Below are 25,911 nucleotides of genomic sequence, written 5' to 3' on the forward strand. Positions count from 1 at the left end.
GTTTTTGTGGTGTTTTCAAGCTATTTTGTGTTGTTTCCGGGAGCCCGATGAGCATTGTTTTTGTCCTCCATTTGGGAGCTGTTGTGTAAACTATATATAGATATTGAAATGTCATTTTTTAGGCTGTTATACTGGTGAAATTTTTGTAAAAAATTCTACTTTCATATTTATTAATAGTATGTGAAGCTGTGAAGTTTTTGGCACTATTTCAGGCATACCCAATTTGGGTTTTATTGAGAAACTGGTGGATCTTTGAAATATTGGTTGTTTGATTTTTAAAATTTGATTAGAGGCTTTAAATATCATATAAAATCAGAAGGGTTAAATTACAATCATCTTTTTGCAAATGGAATCATCTAGAACCCAAATAAACATAATAATCCTTAGTCATCTTACAACAATCATTAAATGCACATAGGAGAAAGAACCAAGACCTAAATAGGTCCTCACACATCCTAAAATCAATCAAAATCATGATCATGTGTGATACATATTAACTGCACCAAGTTGGATAATCAAATCTCTCAAGAACATCTATTTGATGAGCCAAACCACTGAGCATCAACAAAAACCTCTAAGCATGCCAAGCATACTCCAAGAAAACCTAGTAAAAACATCTACCTAGTTCCCACAAGCATCATTTTCCACTAGTTACATGGATCAAAATATCAACCAAGCACCATAAGCATCACTAAGCCCTTCAGTCACTAAGATCCTTGGGCAAAAATACAACTAGGAACTACCCTAATAGTGATTGAGCATCACCTCCTTTCAACCAATTTATCCAAATCCAAGGTCAAATCCACTCCAACATACAAGATTTCCGACTACCCTAGGATGCTCCTGCATTAGACACCCCATGTGCAAAATGAAGTTCCTAGCAACTAGAAGAATATCTTCTAAGATTCAACACATAAATCCCAACTGGTTCCACCAAGTCATCAACTTGTATGCTTTCTTCTTTGTTCCAATTCTACAAATCATTTCTTGAAATAAACAATTGGTTACACTACTTCTCAAAATCCTTCCTTAGCGTAGCACAAGCTTGTTTCCTAGACTAATCTCTAACCCCTTAAGAATCCTTCAACTCAACTTTCCTACCAAACTCATGTTCCTCCTATTGAGTTCTACATTTTGTAAAGGAATTAGGGAAACTTCCTACCACCCTTATCAATAGAAAATACATCCTTAATGCAATCATGCACTACAATCATATTGCCAAGGTCTACCAAGTAATATGTGATAACTACTCATGTCCATGATATCACATAACACTTGATCCTTATATTGTCCAATATAAAAATCATCAAGACACAAATCCTTGACCTCTAAAGAATGTTCATCTTGCAACCAAGTGATCATATAAAGACAATGGTGTCTCACTATCTTCAAACCAAGGTTTTGAACCATCTCCTCAACAACTAGGTTATTAGTACTACCACTATCCACAGTCACATTCCACCAGTTGCCTCCATAATTACATTGAGTAATGAAAAAATTTCTCCTCTAACAAGGTTCCAACACCTTTCTACCAAATAATACTTATCAAACCAACAAGTTATCTTCCATCTCAAGTTAATGCACCAAGTATTCATTCTCATTCACCACAATAGATATTTTACCATCGACCTTCTTGTCAACATTAGGACATTCAAAATATCTATGTCCTTCACCACATCTAAAGAGAGTACCTTTAAATGCACCTCTTCCTATTATTCTCCTCTATTCAATAGGTTTTGGTTTGTCCACAATAATGTTTTTATCCTTCACCAAGTGATCATGCTTCCCCATCCCTTAGGAATTACCTTGATGTATTATCTTCAATTTATCTTCTACCTTTAGAGCATGCTAATAAGCATCCTCAACTAAATCAATTTTCAGCATATTAATCTCATCCAAAATATTGAATCTGAAATCATTAATATATCTAGTCATATTTTCCTTTGAAAGTTCTCTATGTCCAAATTGAATAGTTAACTTGTGTAAATCCTTGGTATAATCCCTCACAAACATATCCTTCTATTAAAGAGATTAAATTTCCACAATCCATAGCAATTAAACTGATATATTTCTAGATTTGATTGTGTAAAGATTTTTTACCATCAACGTTTCGAATCACACCAAGTGATCCATCATCAGGATGAAGAGAGCAAGAGATGTCAAACAAAATGGGTTGCAGAAATAGACAGACTCAAAGATATAGGGACTAAGGGAGGGGGATTGCACGCACACCAAAAAAGTCAAATGGGGAGATGGTAGGATAGAAGACCCTAAGTGATAGACTCCCAATCAACAGGGGAACAAGTAAAAGAGAAGTGAAAAGGAAACTAAAGAAATGGCCAGATGTAGGGCATGTGGCAAAAAAAAAAAATGCACGTCCCCACTAAGAACAAAAAACAAAAAAACAAAAAACAAAAATAAGAGTCAAAAAATGAATGAAAATGAAAATAAATTACTAAAAAGTAAGTTGGAAATACGTATAACACAGCAAAGAAAACCCACACGAACAAACTGCTAAATAAATATATAAATGAACATCCACCTAAAGAACAGACCACATAAAAATTAGAAATAAAATTAAAAATACCAATAAAAATAAAAATACAAATAAATAATGATAATAAAATAAAATAAAGAAATTGAAAATATGAATAGGAATAAACATGTCTAAAGACAAAAACATGAATAAATATAACGTGTTGGGTAGAACACATGCAAATATAGTATATAATGAGTGTATGTGTGTATCATTTTTCTTTTTCTTTTTTTTTTTCTTTTTTTTTTTTTTAAATTTATTTTTTTGTTTATCTTTACACAATCGAATCCAGAAATATATCAGTTTAATATCCTTCTATTTCAGATTTTGCAACCTCTTAAACAACTCGAGTTCATAATCAACATGAATGAATTTAGCCTTCAATCTTGTCATCATAAATCTACACCTAGTGACTTTTATTTCACCTTCCTCTTCTCTATCTCATTGCAATTCCTTCCACCATAAAGCAACATGTCATTTTACACTAGTATATGCCAACATCACTTAGAGAATATCACCAATAACCTCTAACTCAAATTAGTCTTCCAACTTACCAATCCAATCAATTGGGTCTTTAGGACTAAAAGTACTTGAGAAATTAGAAGCACCTATCTTATGCTTCAATTTTAATTGAGTGCAAATATAGTATATAATGAGTGTATGTGTGTATCATTTTTTTTTTTTTGTTTATCTTTACACAATATAACGTGTTGGGTAGAACACATGCAAATATAGTATATAATGAGTGTATGTGTGTATCATTTTTTTTTTATTTTTTTTTTTATTTTTTTTATTTTTTTTGGTTTATCTTTACACAATCGAATCCAGAAATATATCAGTTTAATATCCTTCTATTTCAGATTTTGCAACCTCTTAAACAACTCGAGTTCATAATCAACATGAATGAATTTAGCCTTCAATCTTGTCATCATAAATCTACACCTAGTGACTTTTATTTCACCTTCCTCTTCTCTATCTCATTGCAATTCCTTCCACCATAAAGCAACATGTCATTTTACACTAGTATATGCCAACATCACTTAGAGAATATCACCAATAACCTCTAACTCAAATTAGTCTTCCAACTTACCAATCCAATCAATTGGGTCTTTAGGACTAAAAGTACTTGAGAAATTAGAAGCACCTATCTTATGCTTCAATTTTAATTGAGTGCCAAATCTATCCAACCAACTAGTTTTGTCTTCCATATATCTCTCCATGAATTTGGCTCTATCTTATCCACTAGATCTAGTAACCTCAAAGGCTTTAGCATCTTCCTCATATCCATCTTTTGTACCCATGTTCCTTGGTATACGAGCTACATCTCTCATGATCTCAATGGCCATATCATTATTTATAAACTCCATCTTAGATATTAGATCTTATTCAACCTTCTCTAAAATCTCAATCTCTACCACATTGTAGAGATTTACAATTGCCCTAGGTTCCAATATTCTTAGAGAATTCCTTCAAGATATTTAAAAATACTATGTAATAAATCACCCACTAGATCAACCTTTGCTTTGATACCACTTGATGTAGTGCAAGGCCAAGTGAACCCCCAATGGAGGTGACCAAGACCTAGAAAACAACAACACAATAGAAACACAAAATTTAATAACAAATGTGATAGAAAATTGAACTCTTAATTCATGAAATAATTTATTACATGTCATATGTTGGGTTTAAGGCCTTCCTAGTTATATCCAAATATAAATCAATTACATTAATAGTTCTACAAGACCTGACAAGATCCAAAAAATCCCAACCCTAACTAGTCTAGATTCGTAACAACACAATAATCTCATAGAAAATTCAAGCAAGATCTAGACTTGTGCTCACAAATCACCAAGCATTTTTCTCATTTCCTAAGCCCACACTCAACTACTAGCTATGATCAAAAATTTGGAACTCCAAATTCATTTTTTAATCTCTTCTCTCTCTTATTGCCTACAATAGTACCCAAACCCTCCTTATATACTTGTACGACCATAAGTTGTCTTGTTACAAATATAATCATCTAGAACCCAAATAAACATAAAATGCTTTATTTTTCTTACAAAAATCATTAAATTCACATATGAGAAAGAACCAAGACCCAAATAGGTCCTCACACATCTTTTGATTGATCCAAGTTATGATTACATGTAACACATATTAAATGCACAAAAATGGTTGATCACATCTCCCAAGAACATACATTCAATAAGCCAAACCACCAAGCATCAACAACAACCACTGAGAACACCAAGCACACCTAGTAAGTGTGTCCATAGAGCTCCCACAAGGATTATTAAGCTCTAGTTCCCCTAAGCAGTATATTAACAAGGCACCATAAGTATCACCAAGTCCTTTAGTCACTGAGCTCCTTGGGAAAAATATAACTTGGAAGTACCCTAATAATGATCGAGCATCATCTCCTTTTAACCAAGTTATCCAACCAATGGTTAAAACCACTCAAACCTACATGATTATGAACTACCTTAGGATGCTCCTGTATCAACCTAAAAAGTCTAAGTAAAGAGTATTTGGAAACAATGAATTGGGTGCTTTAGTATCTCAGAGGCACAAGTGATTATTGAATTGTCTATAAAAGTTTCTAAGATTTTGTGTGTTGTTATGTTGATTCTAATTTTGTATATGATTTTGGAAAAGGGAAATCTACATTAGGTTATGTCTTTACTCTTACATTTGGATCAATTAGTTGGATGTCAAAGCTTCAAGCGATAATTGTGTTGGTGCTCAAATTGACTAGTTGGAAATCTTATGATATTGTTTACTCAATGTTGTGATCTTCCAACTCAATTTGGCCAAATGACAAGAATGATCTTAGGAGATCCAATTCCTCTACACTTTAGGCTCTCTAGAACCTAGGTGGGTAGACCTATACCTTGACCTTCAATAATGATTCAAGGATTTTTACAAAAGATAACTTATGGAATACTTTGGGAAATCCTTCTTGAAATTGAAAGTGATTCTCAATTAAAAGTTGAATAATAACTTTGATTTGTTTGTAAACTAGAATAAAAGTTTTGAATGATTGTTGAAAACTTTGAATTAATTTCTTGTGAATACTTTAAATAAAATAATCCTTTGATTTTGAAATATGAATATGAAGATTTAACATGGTTCACCCAATCACTGGGCTTCATCCACCAATAGCAAGTCCAATATTATTATTATCTAGTGATTACAACCTGATTACAATCTATAATCCCTTACCACTCAATATCACCACAAGAACCAATTTTTGCATCACACATTATGAAAATCCCTAACCCTAAGCCCTTTTTATACAATATTTTTGCCGGTTACAAAATTAGGGCTAGAATAATAGAAAAAATAGTAACTGGCACCTTTTACATATAAGGGCATTTTTGGCTTTGAAAACCCCCGTAGGGGCATTTCCCCTCGACCCCACCCTATACTATGACAGGAATCACACCTGGGGCATTTCCCTAGGAGCCCGTAGGGGCACTACCCCTTGACCCTATCTTGGGGGCACTTCCCCCAAACCCCCATAGAAATAATCTAGAGGGAAACTGCATTGAATAAAGCTTTGAGTCTAATTAGGCTCCACATCATAACAATCTCCTACTTGGAGACTAATCAAGCTCCACAATAATAACCTCCCACTTGGAAACTAATCATAGTACTAATAAACCTATAGCTCCCACTGGAATATCAAACCACCCTAGACTCTATTGTACTTTAATTTTGTTTACTCAAGAAGATCAACCAAACCTGAAGAGGAGTTCAACTTCTCCCTTGTCACTACTCCGTTGGATTGTTATTCATATGTATGTTCTCCAACTTTAACTATCCATCATCCAAAATTGATCGAATGAAATGGTATCACAACTGTATGTGTTTTGTCTTTGAATGAAGATCTAAATTCTTTGCAAGAGTAATGGAACTCTAACTATCTATAAACAAATAATTATCCCTCTATGGGTCTCCCAATTCTTCTAGGAATATCTAAAGCCATATCATCTCATTGGTTTCCTCTGTAGCAACAACATACTCTACCTCTATAGTGGATAAAGAATCAACCTTCTATAACCTAGAAACCCAACTCATGGTTGCCCCACCAATAGTAAATACATAACCTGTAATACTTTGCTTGGTATCAATATCCCTTGCTAAATCTAAGTCAACATATCCCTATAAATCAGTAGTAGAGCCCCCAAAATTTAAACACTTATTGGATGTTCCTTTAAATATCTGAGAATCAATTTAACTGCATTCCAATGCTCAATTCTTGGATGACTCATATAACTACTAACATCTCTCACTGCATGTGCAATATCTAGCCTTGTACATACCATAGCATACATCAAGCTTCCTATAGATGAAGCATAAGGTAACTTAGACATCTTATCCTCCTCTTCTTTTGCCTTGGGATACATCTCCTTAGTCAACTTCAAATGACTAGGTAAAGGTGTGCTGACAGCTTTAGCATTCTCTATAGAGAAATTTTGCAACACCTTCGCAATATAATTAGCCTGAGATAATATCAATTTATTGTTCTTCCTATCTCTACAAATCTTTATGAACCAAGAATTTTTTTTCTGCCCCCAAATGCTTCATAGAAAATGCATTGCTAACTATTCATTTAACCCCTTAATGTGATCCATGTTAGACCCAAATACAAGAATATCATCAACATATAAACATAAAATAATGTAGTTGTAAATCATCCAACCTCTTAAAATAAACACAATGATTTGAATGACACCTACTATATCCATGCTCATGCATAAAACTTTCAAATTTTAGATACTATTGCCGAGGTCCTTGCTTCAAGCCATATAAACTTTTCTTCAATCTTCACACTAAGTTCTCCTTACCTTTGACCTCAAATCCATATGGCTATGCCATATATATCTCTTCGTCCAAATCACCATGAAGAAAGGTTGTTTTAACATCAAGCTACTCAAAATGAAAATCTTTAGTAGCCATAATACATAAAATAGTATGAATAGAAGTCATTTTAACAACAAGAGAAAATATCTAGTCAAAATCAACGCCCTTCTTCTGTGCAAATACTTTTACAACTAACTTGGATTTAAATCATTTCTTATCTCCATCCTCTTCTTTCAACCTGTAAACCCACTTATTCTATAAGGCCCTTTTACCTATAGGCAATTTGCATAAATCTTAAGTCTTATTTTTTAGCAAAGAGTCCATTTTGCCCTTCATTGTAGACTCCCATTGAATCTTAGTATCCACCTACATAGCTTCATCATAACATTTAGATTCACTAGCATCGGTAAGAAAAATAGAATACAAGTAGGGACAAAATCTTTTTGTAGGTCTATTTAGCCTTGCTGACCATCTAACATTCACTAGGGTGTGTGGTATTTGTTGTTGCAATTATTGTAGATCATGAGGAACTATTGGAACATCATCTTTTGGAGTATCATCTAGCACTACATAATCATTTTTTTCTTCGCATGTTGCTGCAAAAGATCTTTGTATAACACTTTCTCATTGAATATGAAATCCTTTCTTCTTACAATTTTATGATTTTTAAAATTCCAGAACCTATAACCAAATTCATTAATGTCATATCTAAAAAATACACATTTCTTTGACTTAGCTTCCAACTTGGTTCTATTTTCAAAATCTATATGAGAAAATTCTTCACAACCAAAGGTTCTGAGAAAAGAATAACTCACCTTCTTACCAGTCCATGCTTCCTCTACAATACCACAACCCAAAGAAGTAGAGAGACCTCTATTAAAAAAAATATACAATAGTATTGATAGCCTCCACTCACATGTTTAAGGAAAACCTAGCATGCAACCTCATGCTTCTTGCACACTCCATTATAGTCTTGTTCATGCATTCAAACACTCCATTTTCCTATGGAATCCTTTGAATAGTTTTTTCTCTATGAATACCATTAGTGGAGCAATAATCTTCAAATTCATGACTACAATACTCATTGATCACCATTATTAGATCTAAGACATTTTAATTTCTTTCCAGTCTCATTTTCAACCTAGCATTTCCATTTCTTAAAAGTTTGAAATACATCATATTTATGTCTACAGAAATAAACCCATACTTTTCTAGTTGCATCATCAATAATTGAAACATAATAATGAGACACACCAAGGGAAGATACCTAATCCAGTCCCCATACATTTGTATGCACAAGCTCTAATTTCTCACTTTTCTTTTCCTTCTCAATCTTCACAAAACTCACTCTCTATTATTTTTCATACACACAACTTTCACATAAATTAATATTAACACATTTTAGACCAAGTAAAACTTTCTTAGAATGAAGTACTTTCATTCCTTTCTCACTCATGTGCCCAAGCACTATATCAGAATCTAAAATAGCTATTTATTCTCCCTGCTCAACTACAGTAAGTGTTCCTGAACATTCATTTTTCTGTAAAACAATCAAAGTAAAAGGAACAATATGACCTATACAAAGATATAAGGTGCCTACTTTCACATATTTTGCTACTACAAGGGAACCTTTGAAACCTTCCAATTTTTATCACTAACAGTAACTACACAACCCTCATCATTGAGTTTCCTTGCTGAAATTAAATTCCCACTTAGCCTTGGAACATGTCTTACCTTATGTAGTAGCCAATAATTTCCATTCTGCAACTTAATCTTAACTTTTCCCTTTCCAAAAAGCTAAAAGGGTTCATTATTCCCAAATTAACAAGCCCAAAATTACCCTGGACATAATCAATGAAATAACCTCTATGAGGTGTAGCATGAAATAAAGCACCAGAATATAAAACCCATGAATCATCAACAATTTCTAAAGACAGAAGCAAAGCATCCTCTTCAGATTTGTTACTTACCACATTTGCCTCCTTGTTCCCATCTAGTTTATCTCCTTCATTGTCCTTTTGATTCCAACAATCTTTCTTCTTATGCCCTAGTTTCCCATAGTACCAGCAATCTCTCAGTCTTCTAGATTAAGACATATTCCCCTTGACTTTCCTCTTGATTTCCCATGATTTCTAGAATTATTTCCTCTCTCAGTCATTCGACCTCTGCTTTGTGCGTTCAAAGCACTTCTTAATGTAGATCCACCTAAGGTCTTCCTATGATTTTTCTCACTCAAAATAACACCGATCACATCATCATATTTTAGGTTATTAGATCTAAAAATAGAATTACTTACAACCATTACCAAGCCATTCCAACTTTTAGGAAAAGAACACAAAATCAAGAGATCCCTAATTTCTTCATCAAATTAATACCCACAGAAGATAACTTACTAGTGTCAATATTAAACTCATTTAAATAATCTACAATAGATCCACCTTCTATCATCTTCATATTAAATAAATGCTTCATGAGAAATACCTTATTTGAAGTGAAAGGATTTTCATACAATTTTGCTAGGGTTTCCGTTATCTCTTCCATCATCTTTTCTTTTGTAATGTGAAATGTCACTAATGGTGCTGAGCATAACTGAATGCTTCCAAGTGCCTTTTCTATCTAAAATCTCCTAGTCCTCATTTTTCATAGTTCCTTGGTTCTTAGTTTTTTTTTCTAATAGCTTCCATAAATCTTTCTGATAGAGATAGTCCTCCATTTGCATCTTCCATAACTAAAATTTCTAGCCATTAAACTTGTCAACCCTCAGCTTACCCTCATCTACCATTGCTCCCACTCAATCATGAGAACTTCCTACAAATGATCACTAAAAAAAATAATGATGGTCTGACTAAAAAAATGATGATTGTCTAGCTCTGGTACCACTTGTTAGGATTAACCTTAGATAGAAATACCAATTACATGCAAATATACCCAATATCAAAAAATAATAGATCGCACATTAGAGAATACAAGACACCAAGATTTAATGTGGTTCACCCAATCCCTAGGTTAAATCCACCAAGAGAAAGTCCAATATTACTATTTTCTAGTGATTACAACATGATTACAATTCATAATCCCTTACAGCTCAATACTGCTGCAAGAACCAATTTTTGCATCACACTTTTTGAAAATCCGTAACCCTGAGCCATTTTTATACAAGCTTTTTGGCACTTACGAAATTAGGACTAGAATAATAATAATAGAATAGTAGTCGATGCCTTTTATAATATAAGGGCATTTTTGGCTTTGGGGGCACTACCCCCAAAAAACCCCCATGAAGGTGTTGCCCTTCGACCCCACCCTATACTGCAATAGGGAGTGCACTTGGGGCGCTACCCTAGGACCCCACAGGGGTACTGCCCCTAAACTCCCATAGAAATAATCTAGAGGGAAACCACACCAAATAAACTTCTGAGTCTGATTAGGCTCCACATCACAACACTTCTTATTTATTCAATCAAATAATCCTTTGTACAACCTTGGAGATAGTTTTAATAACTTGCTATTAGAAACAAAACCATCGCTTCAAGGGCGTCTGTATAAATGTAATTTATATTTATATTGTTGTAATTAGTCTTACTAAATTTAACCCTAACAATGAGAAGTTTGAAAACCAATCCTTCTGAATAATATTCATATTACAATCAAATTTGAAATCACAATAACATAAGAGTGGCACAATGAAACAATCTAATAAAATAGATTTATTTAAGGGACTAGTCAAACGATTGAAGTCCTAGACTCATTATGAATAAAGAAATACCAAATACTTTTATCAAAATAAGCATAATAAAATCAACAGGTTACCATTTTTGAACTTCCAATAAACAAAATCCAAAGGTGTTGTGCATCATTGTATTGAACATAATGTCTATATGGTTCTGGTCCTAATTTCCCTTTTATAAATATAAGGGAAGCACTTTAGACCATTACATCTCAAAAGTCACAACCTTTGGTTTATAAAAATAATTACAATATGAAAACCCTAAAAAAATTAATAAAAAAATGTTTCAATAATGCCCCCTTTGATCTTAGGAAAGAGCCTACAACACAACAATAAATTGTAAGTTTCTTATCTAGGAGGTCTACAGTTTAAGTCTACTTGAATTTAAAAACTAATAATAATTAATCACAACAAATAATAATATTAATTAACCTTGGTTTTGGCCTCTTACTGATGAAGGGTGCTCCCCTTAATAGCACAAACATACAACAGAAATAAAGAAACAACAACAAATAAGAACAAAATATGGACTTCTTGTTTTTGCTACAAATGTGAAATTATAGAATTCACAAGTATAATATGCTAAACCACATGGGTGCCTTCATTACAACAATCTACAAGACAAGATGTGAACTATCACCCAAAGTTGTTATAGACAATGTTTGGGTCTTTCTTAAATAGGCGATTTCATGTCATTTAAGAAGGTTTTAGATGCTCAAACTTAATACCTAGGGTCGATAGACCCTAACATTAGATATAGAGTCAGCTAAATACATTTTTGACAAATTATTTTAGATATTTTGGGTAGTCTAACTTCAGAAGGCCATAACTCTAAAATCATTGCTTCGATTAGCTATTATAACTACTTTTCAAAAATGCTAGCTCCTAATCTATAGGCTCAACATTATGCAAGTGCCCTTCCGTCAAGTTTTCAAACCTCATCCAAGCACTCTAAGGCCTCCAACAGTGAGCCTAAAGATTTTTCTACAATTTTTTTCATTGAAAATCTATAATAACTTCTTTGATACTTAAATTTGAGCAATGAGATTTTTTTGGTAGGCTTATAATTCTAAAATGAACCTTCATGTAGAAAATGAGAATATTCTGAGCTCGTATGAAAAACTTACTAAAAATAAAAAGTTCCCATAAATAGTAACCAACCTTTCTACCATTTCTTATTGAAATTAAAAAGATTGAAAATAAAATATGTTTGGGTGATGCAAGATTACTCTTACAACTAGGATTCTCCTACATCAGACACTTGGGGTAATTTGAGAAGTGATTCTGTCATGTCTCAAATGTTCAAAGGAAAACCAAGATGGTTAACCTCCTCCCTTGCTAGCCATGATGAATCCTCTACTAGCCTCCCTTTCCATTTGATCAGATTTTTTTCATAAATTTTATTCCTAGTACTTTTGCCAACACGACTATCTAGTATCTCCTCAATCTCCTTTGGAGCTAAAGTAGTTGTTGGAATACTCCACTGCACTTCTACAACTTCATGTCCATCACCTCCTTCATAATACTCTATCAAATCTGAAATATTAAATAATGGTGAATTATTCAATTCAGTAGGCAACTCCACTTCATAAGCATTTTTAGAATCATGCCTTTTCACTATCTTGCATGGTCCAAACTTCTTCATCTTCATCCTATTATATGTACACACTCAAAAAAGCTCCTTTTGTAAATGAATCATGACATCATCTCCAATCTAAAATTCTTTATACCTCCTTTTCACATCTGCCTTAGCCTTATACTATGTATCCATCTTTATGATATTTTTCCCTACCTCCTCATGGATGTTCTTCAAATGTTTGGCAATTTTTTCTACTTCAACACTATTTATCTCTCCTTTATCCAACTGCCACAATTTAGAAGCATTTATCAGACTACTCCCATATACAATCTGGAATGGTGATTTATCAATACTCTTGTTGATAGAATTATTATATACAAATTTTTCCTGTGATAAAATTATTTCCCATCCTTTTGGCTTGTCTCCAACCAAACATCTCAAATAATTTTCCAAACTCCTATTTACCACTTCTATCTATCCATCAGTCTATAGATGATGTGATGAACTTAACTTCAAATCTATCTTCAACTTCTTCCACAATGTATGCTAGAAATAGCCAACAAATTTGGTATCATGATTTGAAACTATACTCTTTGGTAGATCATGTAGTCTCACCATTTCTCTAAAAAACAACTCTACTACATGAGCAACATCACTAATCTTCTTACAAGGAATAAAATGTCTCATTTTAGAAAACATGTCAACCACCACAAAAATAGAATCATTCCCTCACTAAGTCCTCAGTAATCCAAGAACAAAATCCATATTGACATCCTCCCGTAGATTCTCTAGTATAGGTAATGGTTAATACAACCTTTTAGTATGCTTCACTCCATTTTCTAGCTGACATACTCTACAAATCTATACAAACTTCTTCACATCTTATTGCAACTATGGCCAATAATAATTCTTAGTAACCAAAGCTATGATTTTATCTCTACCAAAATGTCCAGCCAATCCTCCACTATGCTTCTCCTTGATGATATTCTCTCTCATAGAACTTCTGGGAATGTACAACTAGCTTCCTTTGACCAACATAGTATCCTAGATCATGAAATCCAACCACTTTGTCCTATTAAGTATAATAGGTTTTGTACAAGCCTTCCATGCTTCACCAAAATTAGGATCATCTAGATACGAAGTACTAAGTTCCTTGAACCCTACCACTTCTATCTACATTTCTATCAACAAAAGTTATCTCCTACTAAGAGCATCTACAACTTTGTTAGACTTCCCACTCCTATGTTTCAAAAAAAATGTATAACTCTACAAAAACTCAAACCACTTCAAATGCCTTTAGTTCAATTTTCCTTGACTAGTCAAATATTGCAAAGCTTGATGGTCAGAATACAAAACAAACTCCTTAGGAAGAAGATGATATCTCCACTTCTTCAATGCTTGAACTATAGCATAAAATTTTTGATCATAAATAGAATATTTTCTTTTTGTATCATTCAACTTCTCACCAAAATAAGCAACAAGTCTACCTTCTTGGCTCAAAAAAACTCCTATTGTAGTACCACTAGCATCATAGTCTACTTGAAACACCTTGTTGAAATTTGGAAGTGCTAAAATAGGTTGTTTAGTAACTTTTTGTTTCAATAGATTAAAACTCTTATCTACTTCTATAGTCCACTTAAATTCTTTCCTATCCCCTCTCATTGATTTAGTCAAGGGCCCACAAATACTGCTAAAACCTCTTATGAACTTTCTATAAAAACTAGCTAGTCCATGAAAAGATCTTACCTTTGTCACACTCTTTGGAGCATGTCATTCAAGGATAGCCTTCACTTTCTTTGGGTCCATTTTCAAACCTTCTACTAAGACTACAAATCTCAGGTACACCAACTCCTTCTTTACAAAATTACAATTCTTCAGGTTTATCAGCAACTTTTCTTCCCTCATCTTATCAAACACCTTATGAATATCATGCAAATGATCCTCCAATGTCTTACTAAAGATCAAAATATCATCTAGGTAAACAATAACAAATTTACCCAAAAACTCCTTCAGTACCTTATTCATGAGCCACATGAAAGTGTTTGGTGCATTAGTTAGCACAAAAGGCATGGCTAACCACTTGTATTAGTCCTTCTTTTGTCATGAAAGAAGTCTTTCACTCATCATCTTCTCTGATATGAATCTAATGGTACCCACTCTTCAGATCTATCTTTGCAAAATACTCAACCCCACTCAAACAATCCATAATATCATCCATCCTCAGCAATGGAAATCTTTACTTGATTGTGATCTTGTTGATAGTATGAGAATTTGTGCACATCCTCCATTCTTCATTCTTCTTTGGTGCTAATAAGGCTAGTACAACACTTGGACTTAGATTCTCTTGAATCAACCCCTTTTGCAACAACTCGTGAACTTGTCTATTCAACTCTTCACTTTTTGTTTGTGTCATTCTTTGCACTACCTTGTTTGGAAAACTAGCTCCTTAAACAAAATCCATCTGGTAATTGATCTTCCTCATTGTGGGAAATCCATCAAGTTCATGATCTGATACAATATCAAAAAACTCTCCCAGTATATCTGCAACTTTTGTAGATACTTTCTCTACTTCTTCTTTACTATCTTTTGGAATTATAGAAAACACATATGCTCATGCTTTATACCTTTGAGAAACTCTTTTCCATCAAAGAAAAAAAATTGATAGTACTACATACCTTTTCTTTTTTATCCTTTAATGGCTTCAACTTATGCTTCACTCCATCCTTGGTCAGAGTATAGGTATTTACTCACCCATTGTGTATAGCATGTCTATCAAACTGCCATGGCCTACCTAGTAACATGTGACATATGTCTATAGGTATAATATCACAAAGTGGCTCATCTTGGTAGCTTCCAACCTTGAACATCACTGAGCACTACTCATTGACCATGACCTTGTGGTCATCTTGCACCCAAGAAATGCAATATGTACGTGGGTGTTTCTGTCTCTTCAACTTCAACTTGGTGTCCATCATTTCTAACACTAGATTTTCACTACTTCAACCATCAATGATCACATCACAACACTTATAGTCTCATCTACACCTTGTGTGAAATAAAATACTTATTTGATCAAGTTCATTTGCACCACTTAGTAGGACTCTTCTGTTGACTAAGACTTCTCATCTTTTAGCATCTTCAAAATGTGATGATCTAGCATCTTCATCAACATGTTCAACTGTAGCCTAGCCTTTTGTTATTTGATTTGTCCTTCCTTGGTGCTAGGCACATTCAAATTCTCTATGCCCTTCTTATCTATAGTGAAAAAATTTCCAATAGAAGCCTCCTCTTCCAGATCCTTATCCTCTACCTCTTCCTCTCTAATCTCTATTTTTCTAATCATTGAAATGATTGGAATTATTTAACCTCTAGTTTTGACTACAACTTCCAGCCTCATCCTTGTTCTTTTGATCATCATTACAGCCTCCATAAGATTGTCTACCAAATCTTCCACTATGACCTCTTCCACTATTCTTGTTGTCAAACTTCTTGCTTAGTTTTTCCTCAACTCTTAGGGAAAACTAGTATTCCTCCTCAATACTATTCATTTGAACCAAACTCAGTTCATCCTGAATAGTTGGGCTTAACCCATTAATATAACAGGCCACTTTCTCCTTATCAGCTTCTGCATGATTGGTTCTAATGAGAACTCAGTAGAATTCTTTGATATACTCCTGAACAAATTTTTATTCTTGCTTCAATCCTTGCATCTTCTTCAATAGATCAATCATATAATATATGGGAATGAATTGTTACTTTAATTTAGCTACCATATGATCCCATTTGGTGATTTTGTCCTTTCCCTTTCTGTTTCACTCCAACTAAACCTTCTACCACCATATCTTTGCATGTCCCTTCAGTTTTGCCATCATAAACTTGACCCTATTAGGATCCTCAATATTTTCATACTTAAAGTACCTATCTAATTCAATGATTCAATTGATCATCTCCTCTAGGTTAATATTTCCTAAAAATGTGGGAACCTCAAACTTAGATTTTTTTCAATCTTGGAAATGGCCCTAAAAAGCCTCTCTTCCTCTAGGTTTAGAACTACCTCTTCTTTGGCATTTTCTTCTACTTCATCCTCATCCTCACTCTCATTTCTTATAGGAGGATTTATTCCTCTATGTATTTGTTCCTCCAATGCCTGCATTTTTCTTTGGAGGGCTCTAAAGCCTATAAGGAAACTTAGATGTAGAAATAGCTTCCTACACTAATCTCTTAAGGAAAGTATTGTGCAAATTCTTTTAAAATCCTCACAATTATAGATTCAATATTATATAAACAATAATATTGCATTCAACCATGAATACAAAAAATAGATAGAGAAAGAAATTACATAAATGCAAAGATCTGTCGATGGGGAAAAAGCTTTTGGTAAAACAATCCCACCCCTCAAAAACCTACATAATGTATTATCTTCAACACAAAGGTTACAACACACTTGCAGTGCAATTTCTTTTAGGACATAGAAGACTTATCTAGTAGCAACCAAAAATAAACTACTGACACTCATAATTTCTCACAACTATCTATAGCCCTCAAAGTGCTTATAAAATACACTTTCCATTTTTAGGGCATCTTCCAAAGATAGCTCTTATGCATCATAGGAATTTTTCATAACCATTTCAGTCATTATTTCCTTACACACAATTAAATCTTCCAAGGATATCTCTTACACATCATGGGAATCCATCATAGCCATTTTAGTCATGATCTCCTTACACAAAATTAAATATTCCAAAGATAGCTCTTACACATCATAGAAATATATCATAACCATTTCAATCATGATTTCCTTACACACAATTCAAGATACTGACACATGCAAGTGGAGTGACACATTAGCATGCCAACTAGATATGTACGCTCACACTTAATTACATTATTTACAAAAAATACATTTACAAAAAAAATAATAAGAATAGGAATTATCCAAGGTTGAGACACCTTATTCCTAACATTCTCCCATTTGTCAAACACCTTGTAAGAGCAACAGAAACATAACAAGAACTAACCACTATAGGCCAAAAGGCCCATAGACTCATAACAAGAACTAACCGCTATAGGCCAAAAGGCCCATAGACTCCTAACACCATCTGAACTTCTTCATGCCTATTGGTTTTTTCAATGCATCTAAAACATTCTTTATAATATCTACCTTCTCCAAATTTACCTTTCCATTTTCCACCATATCTCTCACAAAGTGAAATGACACATCAATGTGCTTTGTTCTAGCATGGAAAGTTGGATTCTTTGCAAGGAAAATAGCACTCTAACTATCCCAACTAATAGTAATTTGTCCTACATCAACATCAATATCAAAACACAATCTCCTAAGCCAAATGGCTTCCTTCCAAGCATGAGTAGCATCCATGTACTCAAATTTTGTAGTGGACAAAGCAACCATAGGTTGTTGCTTACTCATCCAACTGATGGCACCACCAAACATAGTAAACACATAAACACTAGTGGATCTCCTACTATCAATATCACCTGTCTAATCTGAATCCACAAACCCATGAATACAAACTAAATGTGGAGTTCCAAAATAGCTACCATGATAATAAAAATGGAGTAATTTGATGCAGCCCTCAAATATCTGAATACTCACTTAACTGCGTCCCAATGTACCTATCCAAGATTAGTCATAAATTGGCTTAGAACTCCCACTACTTGGGCGATGTCTAGACTAGTACAAACCATAGCATACATAAGAATACCAACTACACTATCATAAGGTATTCTACTCATGTCCTCCATCTCACTAGGAGATTTTGGACAATCATCTACAGATAACTTTGTTCCCATAGAAACAAGAACACACAATAGTCTACAATCTATCATGATGAACCTTTCCAACACAATCTTCACATACTCTAACACAACCAAAGTTTTATGTTAGACCTATCTCTCCTAATTTCCATACTCAAGATGTACCTTTCTGCCCCAAGATCTTTCATCTCAAACTATGCTGACAACTGAGATTTAAAATTAGAAATCATGCCCTTACCCTTCCCAAATAGCAACATATAATGCAATAATAAGAAGGAAATCATTTTCAAATTTGAAATAAACACAATGATTTGATTTCAATCATACAAATCTAATTAAAAACACAAAGGCATCAAAATTAAGGTACCACATCCTAGGAGATTGTTTCAAACCATATAGAGACCTCTTTAATCTACAAATCAAAGATTCTTTATCTTTAACAATGTAGTGCTCAGACTGTGATATATAAATCTCTTCCTCCAAATCACCACAAAGAAAAGTTGTCTTCACATCCATATATTCCATCTTAAATCATATGATGCAACAAGAGAGAATATAAATCTAATGGATGTCAAATTTGCAATAGGAGAGAATATTTCACCATAATCTATTCCCTCTACTTGTGAATACCCCTTCGCAACCAATCTTGCTTTGTACCTTTCAACATTGCCATCTATGTAGAATTTCTTCTTGAACACCCATTTGCTACAAAAAAATTTCTATCCTTTAGGAAAAGGTACAAGGTCCCATCTCATCATCCATGGCCTCTATCTAGGAACCTACATCTTCCATATCCAAAGCCTCTTTCATAGATCTAGGCTCGTCAATTTTAGTAATTAAAGCAAAGGCACAACTAGAATCTAACATAGAATAACAAAACCTTTCTATTTTCTTCCTTACTCTTGTGGATCTTGTCAAGGGCTAAGGTTGAAGTTTTTCTTTCTCTTCTTCTGAACTATCAGAGCTACTAGAGCTCTCCTCATCATTAGACCCAATATGTTCTTTCTATTCAATCTTCTCAGGGGTAGGAAGAAACTAAACAATATCTTCCTTCTTTTCTTTTTCATTTGTTTGTAGCATAATAGGAGAAGATGTTAACTCTCTAAAAATAACATTTTTGCTATACAAAACCTTACTAGTCATAGGGTCCCAAAGCTTGTATCCTTTCATACCAGCACATTATTCAATGAAAATACATTTGACAGCTTAGTTTTCCAACTTAGATATTTTCTACTTTGGAACATGTGCATAAGCTTCACAACCAAAAACATGAACATGTCTAATTGAAGCTTCTTACCAGACCACACCTCCATGGGTGTCTTACCAACAAGAGCTGATGTAGGAGATCTATTAACCAGATAGCAAGTAGTGGCCACAGCTTCAACCCAAAACTTTTGTTCAAGACCAACTCCACTAAGCATACTCCTAGCCTTCTCCATCATTGTCTTGTTCATTCTTTTTGCAACTCCATTTTCTTGTGGGGTATAAGGAGTTTTCTTATGCCTCTTGATACCTCATTCTTTATAGAAATGTTTAAACTCTTCTAAGAAAAATTCACCACCATTGTCAGTTCTCACACAATCTTCTTACTAGTCCAATTCTCTACAAGGGCTTTAAATTCCTTGAACTGACTAAAGACTTGTGTCTTACTTTTTAGGAAATAAATCCATGTCCTTCTACTATAATCATCTATGAAAGATACAAAAAAATACAAACTTGGAGATTGAAGGAACTTTTACAGGACCGAATACATCAGAATGAATAAGATCTAGAACATCAGAAGATTTGTGAGAACTAGGGTAAAATTGAACATGATTTTGATTACCATAGACACAATGTTTTCAAAAGTCAAACTCCAAATTACAATCATTTAACCCCTCAATGAGGTTCTTCTTTTTTAGAGTTTTGAGACCCTTCTCACCGATGTGGCAAAATCTCATATGCCACAACATTGTCTTTTTTGTAGGAAACTTTCGTAACAATGTGTTTGCACCCTTAGGTACACATGTTGCATTGCCATCAGAACTAATAACCACAGTCTTCTTTACTACTCATTTAGATGGTGGGGATGAAGTGATAGCTACTCTCTTCTTTAAAACAGAAGAACTATTGCACTAAGAAATGCATGCATCAAGCTGAAACAAAGTACCTCTCTTAGTGCCCTTAGCAAGCACCATAGCTCCTCTCATAATCTTACATCCATCTTTAGAAAAAATAACTTGCACACCTACATCATTCAGCATACTCACAAATAATAGTTTTTGTGCCAAACTAGGGATGTGCATTACCTAGTTGATCCCCTTTACTTGTCCATCAAGGAATTTGATAGTGACCCATCCTTTTCCAACTATCTTTAGGTGAGAATCATCACCCAAGTACACCTTTCTACCATCAAAAACTTCATACTTTGAGAACCAGCTTCAATGAGAGGTCATGTGGAAAGAAGCACCCAAGTCTATCAAGCACACATTATCAGATGCATGCACTGCCAAGGCTATAATGAAAGCATCACCGTCTTCTTGAGATTTTTTTGAACCTGAATCTGAGGCCTTCTTCTTCTTCTTTGGCTCTTTACAGTCTTTATGGAAGTGCCTAGTCTTATCATAGTTCCATAATTTTGCCTTGAACTTTCCAAAAGTCTTTGATTTTCCATGGGATTTGGATATACCCTTTCGAGACTTGTTTTCATTTTTCTTGCCTCTATTAGTGGATCTACCGTGAATAGCAAGAGCTTCCTTAGCCAAATCTGATTATTATCTCCTTATCTACTTAGATAATAGTGAAGACACCACATCATCCATTCTAAAAGTTACTAAGGTACTTCCAAGAGCCATCACAAGATGGTCCCATAAATCTGACAAGGAACATAATAGGGTCATACATCAATCCTCCTCCTCTATCTTGACACTAGATGATGTCAACTATGCAATCAACAAATTAAAAGCATTTAGATGATATATAATAGATCCTCCTTCCTTCATTCTTAGAGAATACAACTTCTTCCTTAGGAATAACTTGTTCGATAGAGATTTGGCCTGATACATAGACCCAAGCCATGTCCACAAACTATTTGTTGTCTTCTCATCAAGAAAATTTAGGAGAATTGAATCAGCTAGACAAAGTCTAATGAGACCCTCAGCTTTATGATCCTTGAGATCCCAATCTGCTTGAGATATTGTTGTGGGTCTCACATCAAGTGAAGTCAACTCCCATAGATAATTATCTTCAAGCAAGTCTTCCATCTTGAGTTTCCACAACTCAAAATTACTACCATTAAATTTCTCCACCTCCATCTTTTTGTATGATGAACTAGCCATCTCAATCTGCAAATAAGATTCAAAATGTTATGCACAAACCTCCCACTCAACTTGAGATTAGCTCAAAAAAAACCTACCTAACAACTAGGATCAAAATTTGATCAAGCTCTAATACCACTTGTAAGGAAACTTAGGTGCAGAAATAGCTTCCTACACTAATATATTAAGGAAAGTATTGTGCAAATTCTCTTAAAATTATTACAATTACATGTTCAATATTATGTAAACAATAATATTGTAGTCAATCATGAATACAAAAAATAGATAGAGAAAGAAATTACATAAACAAAAAGATATGTCGGTGGGGAAAAACTTTTCAGTAAAACAACCCCACCCCTCCAAAACTTGCACAATGTATTATCTTCAACACAAAGGTTACAACACACTTGCAGTGCAAGTTCTTTTAGGACATGGAAGACTTCTCCAGTAGCAACCAACAATACACTACTCACACTCACACTTTCTCACAACTATCTACAACCTTCAAACTGCTTATATAATGCACTTTCCATTTTTAGGGTATCTTCCAAAGATAGCTCTTACGCATCATAGTAATCTATCATAACCATCTTAGTCATGATTTATTTACACACAAATAAATCTTCCAAAGATAGCTCTCACGTGTCATAGGAATCTGGCATAACCATTTCAGTCATGATTAATAAGGTGTCTCAACCTTGGATAATTCATATTCTTTTTTTTTTTTTGCAAATGTACTTTTTGCAAATAATGTAATTAAGTGTGAGTGTACATGTCTAGTTGGCATATTGATGTGTCAGCATCTTGAATTGTGAGTAAGGAAATCATGACTCAAATGTTTATGTCAGATTCCTATGACATGTGAAGTCACCATTTCAGTCATGATTTCCTTACACATAATTAAATCTTCCAAAGATAGCTCTCACGGGTCATAGGAATCTGGCATAACCATTTTAGTCATGATTTCCTTACATGCAATTAAATCTTCCAAAGATAGCTCTTACACGTCATAGGAATCCACCATGACCATTTCAGTCATGATTTCCTTACACACAATTAAAGATGTTGATACATGCAAGTGGAGTGACACATCAACATGCCAACTAGACATGTACACTCACACTTAATTACATTATTTGAAAAAAATACATTTACAAAACAAATAATAAGATTAGGAATTATCTAAGGTTGAGACACCTTATTCCTAAAAAAACCCTTAGGTGTAACACCTACAACTCTTCTATCACACTCTCTTCATGGAGGCATTTTCACACTTTCACTAAAACCCTAGTGCAAACTACCTCATAATTGGCAATTTTTCAACACACTTAGCCCAAACCACAGTCCTAGTGTGAACTACCTCATATTTGGTGATCTATCCACACACTCAAGAACTCTAGCTCTGATACCACTTGATGAAGGGTGCTCCCCTTAATATCATAAACACACAATGAAAACAAAGAAACAACAAAAAATATGGACTTCTTATTTTTGCCACAAATGTGAAATTACAAAATTTGTAAGTACAATATGCTAACCACATGGGTACCTTCATTACAACAATTTGCAAGACAAGGTGTGAACTATCACCCAGAGCTATTGTAGACAATGTTTGGGCATTTCTTAAATAGGCAATTCCATGCCGCCCGAGAAGGTTCTAGATGCTCAAACTTAATACCTCAGGCTGACAGACCCTAACAATAGATAGAGTCAACTAAATACATCTTTGACAAATTATTTTAGATATTTTGGGTAGCCCAACTTTGGAGGGCCATAACTCTCGAACCATTGCTCTGATTGGCTATTATTACCAATTTTCAAAAATGCTAGCTCTTGATCTATAGGCTAAAGACTACACAAGCGCCCTTCCATCAAGTTTTCAGACCTCATTTGGGCACTCTAAGGCCTTCAATGGTGAGCCTAAATATTTTTTAATAAATTTTTTCACCAAAAATTTGCAATTACTCCTTTGATACTTAAGTTGGAGCAATGAGATTTTTATGGTAGACTTATAATTCTAAAATGAACCTTCATATAAAAAATTAGAACATTCTAAGCTCATATGAAAAAATTACTAAAAATAGCAAGTTCCCATAAATAGTAACCACCTTGTCTACTAGTCCTTATTAAAATAGAAAAGACTAAAAATAAAATATTTTTGGGTGATGCAAGATTGCTCTTACACCTAGGATGCTCTTGCATCACTTACCTATAAAACAATTGCTCCCTTTGATCTTCACTTTTGAAATACCTTTAGTTATTTCCCTCGCCAAATATCTTAGTCCTCCTTTGCATAAATGATAGATCTTGCACATAAAATTAACTAAATAACTAGATACTTTGATTTAAATAAATCAAGTCCTTACCTTTTATTTAAGTTTGTCAAGAATGTTTTGGTAGCTCTTTCATGTACATGAGTACTTTGCCAAAATTTGATAAAAATATTCAATAAGTCCCTTGACATCACTTTGATAAGTATTTATACAAATTTGTAATTTAGAAATATATGACAAAAAAATATTTTTGTAATATATCACCTTTATATTTATTAAGGACAAAAAATATAGCACTCTTTTGTCAAAAGGATATTCTCATTATTCATCATCAAATATTATATTTTGAAGTGAAGATATATACTTCTCTAAAATCATGAAAAGAGATTTATAATAACAGTTTCCCTAAGCTCTTAATATAATAATATTTACAATATACTTTAGGGAAACATAGAAATATCACATTAATATTTCATCTTCAAGAATTTTTAATTTTTTATCTTGAAAATATATTCTCCTTATGATGTTTCAATGCAATCAAAAAATAATAAATTAAAAATATTTTTCCATTAATTTTGTGATACCTTTTTAAAATACTTAGAAAAACATATTATTGACTTTTAAACTTCTTTCTTCACCAAATATTCCATTAGCTTTTAATTAGGACATTCAAATATTTCATCCATAGAAAACATATTTTCAATTATAAAGATCATTTTTTATAAATTATTTTAGAAAAAATAATTCAAAACTAAGAATTATTCAATAAAAACTTTCTTTTCTTTGCCAAAAAAATAAATAAATAAAAATTTCTTTTAAATTTTAAGATAAAAGGTATATCTATATAAGTAAACAAGTGCCACATGGTACCTTGTATTTATTATATAGTTTAATAATTAGAATAGTTGAATTAATTATAATGATAAAATTTTATATTAGTTAATTAATATTTTATTCATATTTTAATATTTTATTCATATTTTAATATTTTATTCATATTTTAATATTTTTACCATATGACTTTTACATTATTTTAAAAATAAATAAAAAATTATCTTTTTTTTAAAGTATATTTATTTCAAACATAATATTTTTTAATATAAAAATATTTATATCTCAAAATAATTTCTAATTTATAAAGTTGCTATTATAACTTAGTTTTATTTTAATGTATTTTTTATGAGTAGCTTTATTTTATTGTATTAATTTTATTAGAAATTATTTAATATGATTAATAAATGTCATACTTTTTGCGTGTGTGTGTGTGTGTGTGTGTGCGCGCGCGGTGTGTGCATCCTAAAATATCATCATAGGATAGGATAGTGACCCAAAATATATGGAACAATCAAGTTATGTAAAATAATTTCAATAATTTTTAAACTTAAAAATTTGACATATAAACATTAGAAAAATTAAAAAGTAAAAATAACAATAAAAATACTTATATTAACCTACAACAAATTTTACACCAATCAAAATTAACTTTTTTTTTATAAATTAAATATTTCTAAAGTTTTATTTCTATTTATTAATTTTTTTTATTATATATTTTATTTATCTTAGATATGATTGGTTCAATTTATTTTGCAAAGCCCTTTTTTTAGAGACTCTTTCATATTGCATTTTGTTCCTACAAATTTTTTGTAATATGAATTGTTTATATAATATATCCATAATATAGAAACTACTAATGTGTAGTTATATTCAATATAATTATATTTAAAAATATGTCTTAAATTTAAATTAAAGTTAAACAAGAGAATAAGGTAGCTAATAATAAGGATAATTCTACACCATTCTATTTTAGAGAAAATAAATATTGTATATACATTAAATTTAATATTTACATATAATTATATCAT

Source organism: Cupressus sempervirens, chromosome 7, assembly GCF_028749045.1.
Source record: "Cupressus sempervirens isolate cs-2001-9-10 chromosome 7, ASM2874904v1, whole genome shotgun sequence".
NCBI classification, from domain to species: domain Eukaryota; kingdom Viridiplantae; phylum Streptophyta; class Pinopsida; order Cupressales; family Cupressaceae; genus Cupressus; species Cupressus sempervirens.